The sequence below is a fragment of the Miscanthus floridulus genome, chromosome 5 (assembly GCF_019320115.1).
Source record: "Miscanthus floridulus cultivar M001 chromosome 5, ASM1932011v1, whole genome shotgun sequence".
Classification (NCBI taxonomy): domain Eukaryota; kingdom Viridiplantae; phylum Streptophyta; class Magnoliopsida; order Poales; family Poaceae; genus Miscanthus; species Miscanthus floridulus.
Window position 1 is genome coordinate 101108564 of NC_089584.1, and position 12322 is coordinate 101120885.

The window sequence follows — 12322 nt, forward strand, 5'->3', positions numbered from 1 at the left end:
GCTGCGCGCCCTCTCAGATCGGTCTAGGGTTTGTCAGTGGGGTTTGTGGCTCACGGTGAACCTCGTACCTCGAGCCGCCGGCCCCCACCACTTTATATAGCGCAGTGCGACGGGGGCCCACCAACCATGTAGGGTTGGGCGCCCCCGATCAGGACGCGTGACCAAGGCCCAATAGACCGTTGGGCTTATTAGCTGAGAGATCAATCTAACAATTTGTGGTCCCCTTGCACCGACGCCTTGTAGATGAGCCTTGTGAAGAGTTTGTGGTCACTGTTTTCGGCCCTGTTTGCTTGATCTATTTTTCAGTCCTAGAATGGTGTTTTTCTCTCACAACGTTCCAGCATAAACATCAGCATAAATCAAATTTTAGCATAAGCTAACAGGACCTTCTATCCCACACGTTCTCTCATCAGGGAGCACTGTCAGAGTGATGGACTGCAGCATATGCGACAGCTCTTGGAGTTCAGCAGCAGCCCGGGAAGTAAGCCGAGCTTGCAGCAAGTTGTCGAGGCCTGCCGCCATCACCTTCTGGACCGATTCCTGCCGACCGGCGAAGTGGCTGAACAAGGCCGGGAACCTGACGTATAGAGGCGATTCTGTCATCCAGTAATCCTGCCAGAAGGAGGCGGATGCCCCATCTCCAACCGGGCCTGTTTGGAACATAGGAATGTAAAACGTAGGAATCGGAGAAAACACAGTAATAGGAAAGAAATAGAGGTGTAAAACAGAGGATTGAAAAATACAAGATTTTTATAGGAATTGGTGTTTGGAACATAGGAATACTAATAACATAGGAATCTATTGGTTTGCAGTAAGAATAGTTGTTTAACATTGATCTCTCTTAAATATACTACAGTTTAGGCATCCACCATGGCACAAACGTGATAAGCTTGCGACCAACCTCAGATTCATCTCGTACTTGGTGAAGGAAACACAAACAAGAGGTTGTAGTGGATTTTTGTTTTCCTCCAAAACGTACAGGTGCAGGAAACTTTCCTACGGAAAGGAACGAAGCAATCCTGTGTTCCAAACACTTCTACAGGACTCAGAAGTATAGGAAAGCTGATTTCTTTGATATTCCTTTGAAAATCCTATGATCCAAACACAGCCTGAAAATGCTACGGTATGCAGGCAGGAGACCCCTCAGCGCCTCCCAGCGAGGCCCGTCCACATTAGACCTGAGCATTTTATGGGCTGGCCTAAAAAAAGGCTAGTTATTTTGGGCAAAAAAAGTCCCGCCCACGACCATCCCACTGGGCAGGTCGGGCCTAATTTTTTGGGCTGGGCTTTAACCGGACCCGGGCTTGGGCGAGCCATTCACATATTTTATAGTGTAAAATAGAAAAAAAACAGTATTTCAGGCCGAGCTTGGGCCAAGAAAATGTTTTCTAGGCATCGAGATCTCTGGCCATGCCCTGTCCAGTAAGGTTTGTGGGTGGGCTAAAACCCATCAGGCTCGGGCCGGGCTCATTTGCTCAGGTATAGACGTATAGTCCACATCGCCTTGCAGGTCGGACAGCCTGATGTGCTGACGCGCCCAGGACGCCCATGACAAGTCAGCCGGATGATGCAGTCTGTGGATCAGTTTCAAGAGCAGACAAGCGTTCTGGGTATCTAATCTTTTTATGCCAAGACCACCATCTTCCTTCATTGCACACACCTTCTCCCATGCCACAAAGACATTGTGCACCGGAGGCCTTGTCCGCTCCATTCCAGAGAAACGAGCGTCGCCTGGCATCTAGGGCTTCCTTGACGCCAACTGGGAGCATGAGGGCGCCCATGGCGTAGGTGGGGAGTCCATCGAGTACGGAGTTGATGAGCACCACCCTGCCTTCCAGGCTTAGCAGGGTAGCCTTCCAACCAGCGAGGTACTTGTCAACCTTGGCAATCATGGGGGCGAATGCTGACAATCTTAGTTTGGAATTGGACAGCGGGGGCCCCAGGTACGCGTCTGTGGGAATGTGTCCCGCTTGCATTGCAAGATGGTGACCAAGCTAGCAACAACATTCTCTGGAACGTGCATCGGAACCATGGTGCTCTTATGGAAGTTGATCTTCAATCCCGTCGCATCCGCAAACCGGTCAAGGCACAGCTTCAAGTGACCAACGTCATCTTCAGTTGCCCTCAGCAGGATCAGCGTGTCATCTGCATACTGCAGGACGGGGCACGCGCTGTCACTCAACGGGTGTCGTTATATATCATGGCCCCGGCATTCGTGATCATGGGTTGCAATACATCCGCTACGAGCAAGAACAGGTACGGCGACAGGGGGTCGCCTTGCCGCAGGCCACGCTTACAAGAAATCCAGGGCCCCGGGCAACCATTAACCAGCACAGCCGAGCGCGGTGACTGTAGCAGCTAATGCATCCAGTCTCGCCAGTTGCGAATCCTCTGACTTCCATCACCGACATCAGACCCACCCAATCAACGGAATCAAAGGCTTTTGCAAAATCCAGTTTGAGAACCACCGTCGGCGCTTTCCTCTTGTAGCAGCACTGCACTAATTCTGTAGTATACACAAAAAGTCATGTTCGCTCCTAAAATTCATGTTACATCAAATATTTAGACACATATATGGAGTATTAAATATATATTAATTATGAAACTAATTACACAACTTACGATTAATTTACGAGACGAATCTTTTAAGCCTAATTAGTTCATGATTTGACAACGTGGTGCTACAGTAAACATGTGCTAGATTAATTAGACTTAAAAATCGTCTCGTAAATTAGCCTCTATCTATGTAATTGGTTTTGTAATTAATTTATATTTAATGCTCTTTATTAGTATCTAAATATTTGATTTGACGTAAATTCTAGGAACGACCGAAGAACCAAACATCCCCGTATCTTGCAATGATGAAACAGTGGATGGGCTCGTCTTTTGAGACTGTAGCTATAAATAGCCCGAGAAGGCCATTACTGATGACTTTGGTGTAGAGGAAACGCCGAAACGGACGTATTTCAGCAGTATGACTTGTTATTCGAGTTCTTTTTTCCTTTTATTAGAATGTCGAGAGTCGAGTCCATGAATCTGCACAGCGTTGTGTACGGCTGTAAAGTGCAGGTATTCTGAACCGATCCATTGTACTTGTACATCTCCAAAAGCGCCGGCCGCGGAGTTTCAGTTTGTCCTTTCAAGAGCCGGAAGTCGAAGTCCCAAGTTTAGCAGGCCCGACTCCAGGAGAGGGAGGAGAGCTGCTATTTTTGGCGAACCCCCGCTTTTAAGCTTCACCGCAGCCTTACCAGTGAATCACCAGAGAGCGCGCGGTGCCGGTGCGGCAGTGGTGAACCCAGCCATCCGTCCAATCCAAGCACTACCAAGTCCCGAGCCCAAGCACAGCAGCCAGCACTGGGCGGCGGGCGGGCGGGCGGGCGGGCGACCCCGGGAAACCAGGGCGCACGGCGCAGGCAGCATCCCGGCCGGGTTGAGTTCAAAACAGGCGGGCGATTTGTCTCGGCGCCCACAGGGAATCCCGATGCCGCGCGGAGGCTGAAACGCATGCATGCCAGCCCGCGCCTCCCACCCGGCGCTTGCCACCTCGCGCCCGCCCGGTTGGCCGCGCCTGCGCGCCCTCGGCCTCGCCCCGACGGGGGGTCGTTTGCCTCCCCCGCCCGCCACTTGTCACCGCGCGCCCCCGCCTCCGCGTCTCCGCCCGCCCGCCCCATCCGGCTATAAAAGCCTCGCCCGCCCCAACCCTAGACGCCGTCGTCGCCGCCGCCGCCGCTGCCGCTACCTCCTCCTTCCTTCTCCGCCACCGGCATGGCCGGCATTAACAAGCGCCGCACCTCCCCGGTCTCCACCTCCTCTTCCTCCGCCGGTGACGTCCTGCCGCAGCGGGTCACCCGGAAGCGTAGGTCCGTCCGCTGCGGGCCTCGGAGCGCCGCCCGGAGGCCATCGGCGGCGCCACGACCTGTGAGTGCCTCGGAATTCACGGTCTCCTGCTGCTGTTGCGGTTTATATGTGCGATGGTGGGCCGTCGTGGTGCGTAGGTGCGGTGGGCTGGGGGCCCAGGGGGAGGCGATTGGCGACCCCCCTAGTCCCTTGTTGCCGGATTTTAAAATTTCCGTGCGGGATTTGGGACTCTGGTCCGTACGATCGCTGATTGATTAGTGGAATCGTTGTTTACTAGCAGTTGCTTGCAGGTTTAGTCTGGATTCCAGGATAAATTTGGGCGATCTAGTGTACTGGTGTGTGTTTGATTACCATGGTATAGGCGTGATCAATTGGACATGTAAGTGGTAGATACTGGCATTAACGGTAGGTTGCTTATTTGTTGATTTCGTAGTAGTGATGATATCTCACCCTGAGTGTGGCTTGGGTGGTAGTAAATGTGCAATCACCCAGGTTTTCGGATCAATTGGACTTTGGTTTTGCAGTTCGTCGATCGTGTGCATCACAGGTGGCACGTTCAAAACAGGCGGGCGATTTGTCTCGGCGGCTCGGCGCCCACAGGGAATCCCGATGCCGCGCGGAGGCTGAAACGCATGCATGCCAGCCCGCGCCTCCCACCCGGCGCTTGCCACCTCGCGCCCGCCCGGTTGGCCGCGCCTGCGCGCCCTCGGCCTCGCCCCGACGGGGGGTCGTTTGCCTCCCCCGCCCGCCACTTGTCACCGCGCGCCCCCGCCTCCGCGTCTCCGCCCGCCCGCCCCATCCGGCTATAAAATCCTCGCCCGCCCCAACCCTAGACGCCGTCGTCGCCGCCGCCGCCGCTGCCGCTACCTCCTCCTTCCTTCTCCGCCACCGGCATGGCCGGCATTAACAAGCGCCGCACCTCCCCGGTCTCCACCTCCTCTTCCTCCGCCGGTGAAGTCCTGCCGCAGCGGGTCACCCGGAAGCGTAGGTCCGTCCGCCGCGGGCCTCGGAGCGCCGCCCGGAGGCCATCGGCGGCGCCACGACCTGTGAGTGCCTCGGAATTCACGGTCTCCTGCTGCTGTTGCGGTTTATATGCGCGATGGTGGGCCGTCGTGGTGCGTAGGTGCGGTGGGCTGGGGGCCCAGGGGGAGGCGATTGGCGACCCCCCTAGTCCCTTGTTGCCGGATTTTAAAATTTCCGTGCGGGATTTGGGACTCTGGTCCGTACGATCACTGGTTGATTAGTGGAATCGTTGTTTACTAGCAGTTGCTTGCAGGTTTAGTCTGGATTCCAGGATAAATTTGGGCGATCTAGTGTACTGGTGTGTGTTTGATTACCATGGTATAGGCGTGATCAATTGGACATGTAAGTGGTAGATACTGGCATTAACGGTAGGTTGCTTAGTTTGGTTGCTTATTTGTTGATTTCGTAGTAGTGATGATATCTCACCCTGAGTGTGGTTTGGGTGGTAGTAAATGTGCAATCACCCAGGTTTTCGGATCAATTGGACTTTGGTTTTGCAGTTTGTCGATCGTGTGCATCACAGGTGGCACAATAAGCCTGTTCGTTTCGGCTTATACGATCGTGGATTATAAACTGGAACAATATTTTTCTCTCACACCAAACCAGCCAACAGTACTTCTGGCTTATAATCCACGATCGTTTCAGCCGAAACGAACAGGCTGAATGTTACAAGTTGTCACCATGTAGGCCTTGTATTGCCATTTCCGGGCGATAACTGAGTAATTGCAGGAGCATAATTTGGTAGCTAATGTGTGATTGTTTTGGTCTTCCCATTCTCGCTTGTTGTTAGCAGACATTTAAAAAAAAACAGAGTGACATTATTGGTTCGAGTTGTCAGTGTACATGTGTGTGTTCTCATCCCATAATTATATTGGTTGGAATTGGCTGTACCAGCGTGAATTATTGATAACAACACTGACACTAATTTGCGAGGAACTCCAAAAGTGACCGTACTGTTTGTACCATACTACCTGTATCATACAAGTTAACTGATATATTATATGTCATGGGCCAGTATTTTGATGGGCTGCACTTGGCCTGGCCACCATCTGGTACTGATGAGGGCTCATTGAACTTGGTGTTCTTGGCCCATAAGCAAAAGACAGTAGGTCTACTGATAGAACGCTCTACTTCTCCATGTTTTTTTTAGACCAAAGGACACTTTGGCCCAGCTTATTATATTGAAAACCAGAGTTTGATGCTGGGGAAACCAGCTTACACTGAGCGCGCTTGTCACAAGCTTAAACCAACATCCAGGAAATAAACCTCACCACCTCTCCTATCTTACAAATCCAGACTTTAATAGAAAAACATCAGCACTCCCAGGCAACTAAGATAACAGACTAAACTTGGAACAGCAAAAAAACAGAATAGCCTAGAGACGCCCGAGCTTTCCAGCAGCTTCATATCACCACGCCCTCAAGCCTTCCTGCAGCTTCAGGATGATATCCTCCATCAGGGGCTTGTCCTTTTCCTTCTGCATCTTCGTCCACTGTGTTAGAAATCCAACAACTTTGTAAGCAATTTTTGTTTGAAGGAAACTTTGTAAGCAATTGATTTGGGGGACTTGATCAGAACATTATTAAACACCCAATCATTCCTGTATTTCCACAGGCTCCAAACTACTGCAGCTAAGATCACAAGAGCAAGAGATTTCTCCTGGATCACCTCTCTTATCCCCATCATGTCCTGAAAACTAGTAATCTAAATAGGTCTCACACTCCACCTCAAACTAATCCTGACCCAAACCCAAATGACTTGTGCAATGTTACAGTTAAAAAATAGATGATTTCTGGTTTCTAAAGCACCGCAATACTTGCATTTCTCTCCTTTACCCTTCCTCTTACTCAACTGTTCCCCTGTTTGCACTCTATCATGCCAAAGCATCCACAAGAAGATCTTGATCTTGAGTGGTAGTTTCTGTTCCCAGACTTGTTTCATCCTCAGATCAATTTCACCACTGTTAGTCATCAGCCTATATAATGATCTGATAGAAAATTTCCTGAGCTTTCCAGCACCCAAACTAAGAAGTCATCCCTCTCAGAAATCTGAACCACCTCTAACTCATGCAGAAGTGTATTCCATTCTGCCAACTCGTCTGGGCCAAGTCTTCTTCTTAGGTCCAGCTGCCACTCCACCTCATGCATATCAGCTACAGAAGCCTCCTGTCGTCTGCAAATTCTGTACAGTCTAGGGAAGCTAATCCTCAGATCAATTTGTTTCATATAAACAAATTGATACTGTGAGATCTCTTTCATGAAGAAGATGGGAGTTTTCTGCTGTGTTCTTGAAAAGGATCAGAAGATGTGGGAGCCATGAGCAAATTAGCAGAAATTATGTTTTTGGCAGTACCATTTCTATTACTGCTGATGAGTGACACAAGTATCAGTGTATTTTGGCATGAACAGTAGAAACCAGTAGAATGATTGTCTGCTTTGTAATCATGTGGACAAGTTATTAATCTGATTATATATGCTAGAAGGCAAATTAGTGAAATTGGTTGCAAATACAGAGAGTATTGCAAATAGCTTCCTTCCAATGTGAAAACTGTTGGTTTTTTGCTCTTCTTCCAGACTAGTCCATAAAATTATACATGTGCCATATGCTTGGTCTCTGAATGCATTTATCTTCTGATGCAGATAAATGAACTGGACTTGAATACAGCTGCTCTTGATCTGGATGTAAGGTTATGCAGAAAACTAGAGTAATTATTACTTTTTAGAAAACAAAGAGTTATCAGAATATAGTCCGTTCTTCTGGGTTAAGAGATTCTGCAATGTTTGTGTAGCATTATGCTACAGGATTGAGAGTTCTTCTTCAGAAGGAGCTCCGAAATAGCGATGTAAGCCAGCTTGGGAGAATTGTTCTCCCAAAGGTCAGTTACCAATGAAATTAAAATTTTATTTTCAAAAGTTCCTCTGCAAAATAATTGATGCCTGTTAATGTTGAATGGATTGGCTGGTTGGTGGTGATGTTGTGTTTTGTGTTTGTCGTTTTGTATTTCTCCTTCTTTATTAATACAAAGACTGGCAGTTATCCTGCCAGATTCTCTTCAAAAAATAATGTGGGATGGATTCTGCAGAAGGAGGCGGAGTCTTACCTCCCTATTCTGATGGCAAAGGATGGAAAGAGTTTATGTATGCATGACTTGCTAAATGCACGACTGTGGACCTTCAAGTATAGGTGCGAGCTTGTGAATTATTTGGCTTTAATGCTTGGTACATTGAGTACACCAAATCATTATATTTGCTAAACTTACTTAGGAAGAATACAATGTTATGCTGCCAGGAAGATTAAAGAAGTATCTGTGGATATTAGATTAATTAAAAAAGCAACACACATTAATCATTTTCATGCTTTATTGTTAATGTTATCTTAGCTTGAGTTAAATGCTATCAAAATTAAGATATCCAGAAGATGCAAACTGCAGACAAGATTGTGGCCTTCTTCTCTGATATTGTGCCCTGAGTAACAAGGAATAGTTAATTAGATCAGATTAGGTCTGTTTTTTACTTAGACGAGAAATCATTAGACCTACATCCTATTGATATGGATCCTTTTGGATATGTTACCAGTTATGAGTAACGGAGTTTTATTTTAATGTGGTTCTTCATGTGAATAAGAAGAAATTCAGTTATTCTGCATTATTTTTAGTAAGGTCTTGTTTATCCACTAGAATGACAGATTGCATAATGTCTAATGCAGATATTGGTTCAACAACAAAAGCAGGATGTATGTACTTGAAAATACTGGTGAGTAATTTTCACTTCCGTAAGGCACATTTTGATTTGAAATTGCCAAACTGAAACAAGTTTTTTGTTATCAACAGTTAATAAAATTATATTCATGTTTAGTGTATAAAAGTCGTACTGTTTAGATTCATGCTTCAAAGTGCTTTTAATATGATGCTGAATTTGCAGCAATTGCCAATATGTTATATCATAAAATAAATTAAATGCCAAAACCTTCTCTTACCAAAATACACCTTACATTAATGAACGAAGGGAGCAGTATTTTAGGCCAGTTCTCTTATGTTTTTCTGAACCTCTTTAAACATTTCAGGAGATTATGTAAAAGCTCATGACCTTCATCAAGGAGACTTCATTGTGATATACAAAGACGACGAGAACCACCGCTTTGTACTCACTCAGTTTCCTCATTAGCATTTAACAAAGCTGCACATTTTTTTTGTCATGCTGCAGTAGGTGCTTATTACTGTGTACTGTGTATTTGATGAAGGTCATAGGAGCAAAGAAGGCAGGAGATGAACAGACTGCCACTGTGCCCCAAGTCCATGAACATATGCACATCTCTGCCGCACTGCCAGCTCCACAAGCATTCCATGACTTTGCAGGCCCCGTTGCTGCAGAAGCTGATATGCTCGCGATCGTGCCACAAGCTGATGAGATATTCGACTGGCATACTGAACTCCCTGCCAGAGATACCAGTAGCGAACGTGAGGTACTCCGACTTCTTCGACCCGTTCGGTGACTCCATGGACATGGCAAACTCCCTGAGCTCCAATAACCCCTCGGTCAACCTGGCCACACATTTCCATGACGAGAAGATTGGGAGCTGTTCGTTCCCCTACCCAAAATCTGGGCCTCTGATGTGAGATCCAGGCAGAAAAATAAACTGCTGGGTCAAACCATCCCCCTGCATGGAACTCAGAGATCCCCTCGTTGACGCCATTGCTGTACATCCAAATAATTGGCGTCCTCATTTTGTATGTTTAGCTCAAACGGTTAGGTGACCCGGCGGCACTTCTCAGGTCCTCAGTTCGACTCCCCGTGGGAGTGAATTTCAGGCTAAAGTTAAAAAAATTCCCTTGTCCGTCCCCATAACTAAAGCGCTGGGGGGCACCAGCCCAATTCTCACTTGGGCGATGGAAAGCCACCGTGTAAGGGTGGGGCGGGGGTTTTCTCGGCTAGGGTGAGAAGGTCCTTCTTATTTGTAATGCTGCGGGGCAGTCTTAACCTCCCTGGTCGAGTTTTTTTTTTATGTTTACTAGTATATGATTGGGTAAGCGTGCTGTTTATGTGTAAAATGGTAACTCTGCAAAACTGAACTGAACATTACATCAGATGCAACGCTGGGACGAGGCTCTGGTGTTTCTCGCACCTCGTGAATTTGCAGGTATATACACGAAAGACATCCTGTGCATTACCTTCTTGTTGTGGTATGAGACTAACTTCCACGCACGTGGTTGGGGGGGCTCGTCTCAAGTGAGCGTGATAGATGCCGACCCTTGAGCCCCCTTGGCCCTTGTTGCGTTTCAGTTTCAGCAACTCATCTCCACGACAACGACGGTTACGGGACTGGTGTAGTTCATTGGCTTGAAACACGTCTCCGATGTGATACGCCAGGTCAGGTTTCTTCGAAAGCTCAATGGATTGATCCATGGATTGCAGAGTCTGCTGCGGTCTTCTTGGTTTCTGACTAACGTCCATGTGGTTTTCCCTTATTTAGATTCAGATTTTATATAGGCGAACCCTTTTCTCCGTTTCAGTAACTTCTCTCGGATGCACCCGTCACCATCACACAGTCACACACTCACACTCCAGCTGGAGCTTGTTTCTTGGCTTGCTACAACACTTGATTGTTCGGTTTTACGGGCCTTTGTGCACAGCGGTTTACGAAAGCATAGATGCATCATGCATGCATGCACAGCTGTTAAGCGGTCTGTTGGCGGAACTGCTCTTAGCACTCCATGAATATCATCGATTGCGCGTGTTACTTTCCCCAATTGCATGAAACGTTATACCGGCTGGTTAGTGTCCTTATCGCTCTCATTATTGCAGTTCGGCATCTGGTTAGTGTCCTTATCTCTTTAACTTTTTTCCACTTACCGTGCTTTCTTCCTGGGATCTCTTTAACTCTTTTAAGGCCTTCTCGTTGCAGTTTGGCATCGAAATATATCTCGGACACTGGACGCTTCGGTGTACCGTCACCCAAAAGACAAATGCTGCAAGGAGTCTGTAGTCGAAGAAATTTGTTCCGTTTACCTTCTTCGTACTATTTTAAAGTGGAAAAGCTGCTCGCTCCATATGTGTATTAGTTAGTCAATAAAAATTGCTGGAGTGGGACGTGGCCAGGGATGAAATGTTTCTCACCGCAGACATAGCTTGCGAAGCAAAACGAAATTAAGGCAACAAGGGCACTCATTTTGTTCGCAATATGGAGCATCTAGAATAAAAGACATTTAAGAGTGTTCACACAATTGGGCGCTGCACTGAATGGAATCCTGAGGAAGTGTAAGTGATGAGAATCTTTAGCATGGAGACGGACCTCATCAGTTTAGAGCGGAAAAAGGAGAACCCTGACTGATGTGTTTTTGCATTTCGTAGTCACAATCTTTAGGGAATATGGGTTAACCTTAAGGTGCGTTTGGTTTAGGAGCGATGAAGAATGTGATGATTCTATTCCATATTTCAAGAATGTGTGCAAAAGTGTGGTATAACAAACAAAAATCCCGTATAAAATAAACTCATTAATGTTCCATTACAAAAATACCTAAAAATATGTGCATTATAACAAATTAATTTGTCTTTCACCCATAGAAACAATGCGGACATATATTTTCTAATAGAGTAAAATGCACATTGGGTCCCCAAACTTTTAGAGCATTTTCATCTGGGTCATGAAACTAACGAAACCGACCATCTGAGCCTCTAATCTACTGTCGTTGCACACCAATAGGTCCAAGTCTGCCACTGCCAGCAACAACATCTGACGTGGCCATGCCACATAGGCAGCTGGATGCAGGGACCATGACAACTTCTCATAAATAAATAATTTGTCTTTTTAATATATAAACTAAAATATCTTCTAGGTCGGTGACGAGACTCGAACATAGGGATATATTAAGTCCCGGGGTGAGAGTTTCCCGATCGAAGGACCCTAACCGATCCCCAAGAATCGTTCAGGGGCTATACCCCTCAGGTACGCTCGCGCGAACCTTCTGGCCAAGGATCGGGCGAAACCTCAGCACACCAGCCCTCGACCTCTGCTCGAGATTCAAGGGCTCACCCGAGCTCCAGGCTCTCGATCGACGGCCGCCAGACCTGATCCTCGGCTCCGCCTCCAGTCCGATCCAAGGGCCGGGCTGGAACCCAGCGCCCCGAGCGTCCAGGGCTCAGAGGCTCCTTAGCGCTGCCCCAGCCAACGAGTGCGGCACTGTCGCCCACTCCTCTGACAAAGTCACGCACGCAGCATGACACAAAGTACAAATACCTCCACCTGGCTCTAGGCCCACTCGTTGGCCCCTCAAAGCTAGACGCCTTCGCCAGCAAGGAAGCCTCTCGAAGACTCACTAGATAGAGGCCGGTCCAAGCCGACAAGCACTGACGGTCAGAGCGTCAGAACAGAGCAGCCAGACGATGTCCAAGGCTCCTCCGACTTCACGACAACGCCTGAGGTCCATCCACGCCGCAGCAGTGCC

At 47.8% G+C, this 12322-nt stretch overlaps 1 pseudogene; it reads left to right on the forward strand.

Annotated features, from left to right (window-relative positions):
• Positions 1-4462: 4462 nt before the first annotated feature.
• On the forward strand, positions 4463-9818 carry LOC136452779 (B3 domain-containing protein LFL1-like; annotated as a pseudogene).
• The last annotated feature ends 2504 nt before the right edge of the window (positions 9819-12322 follow it).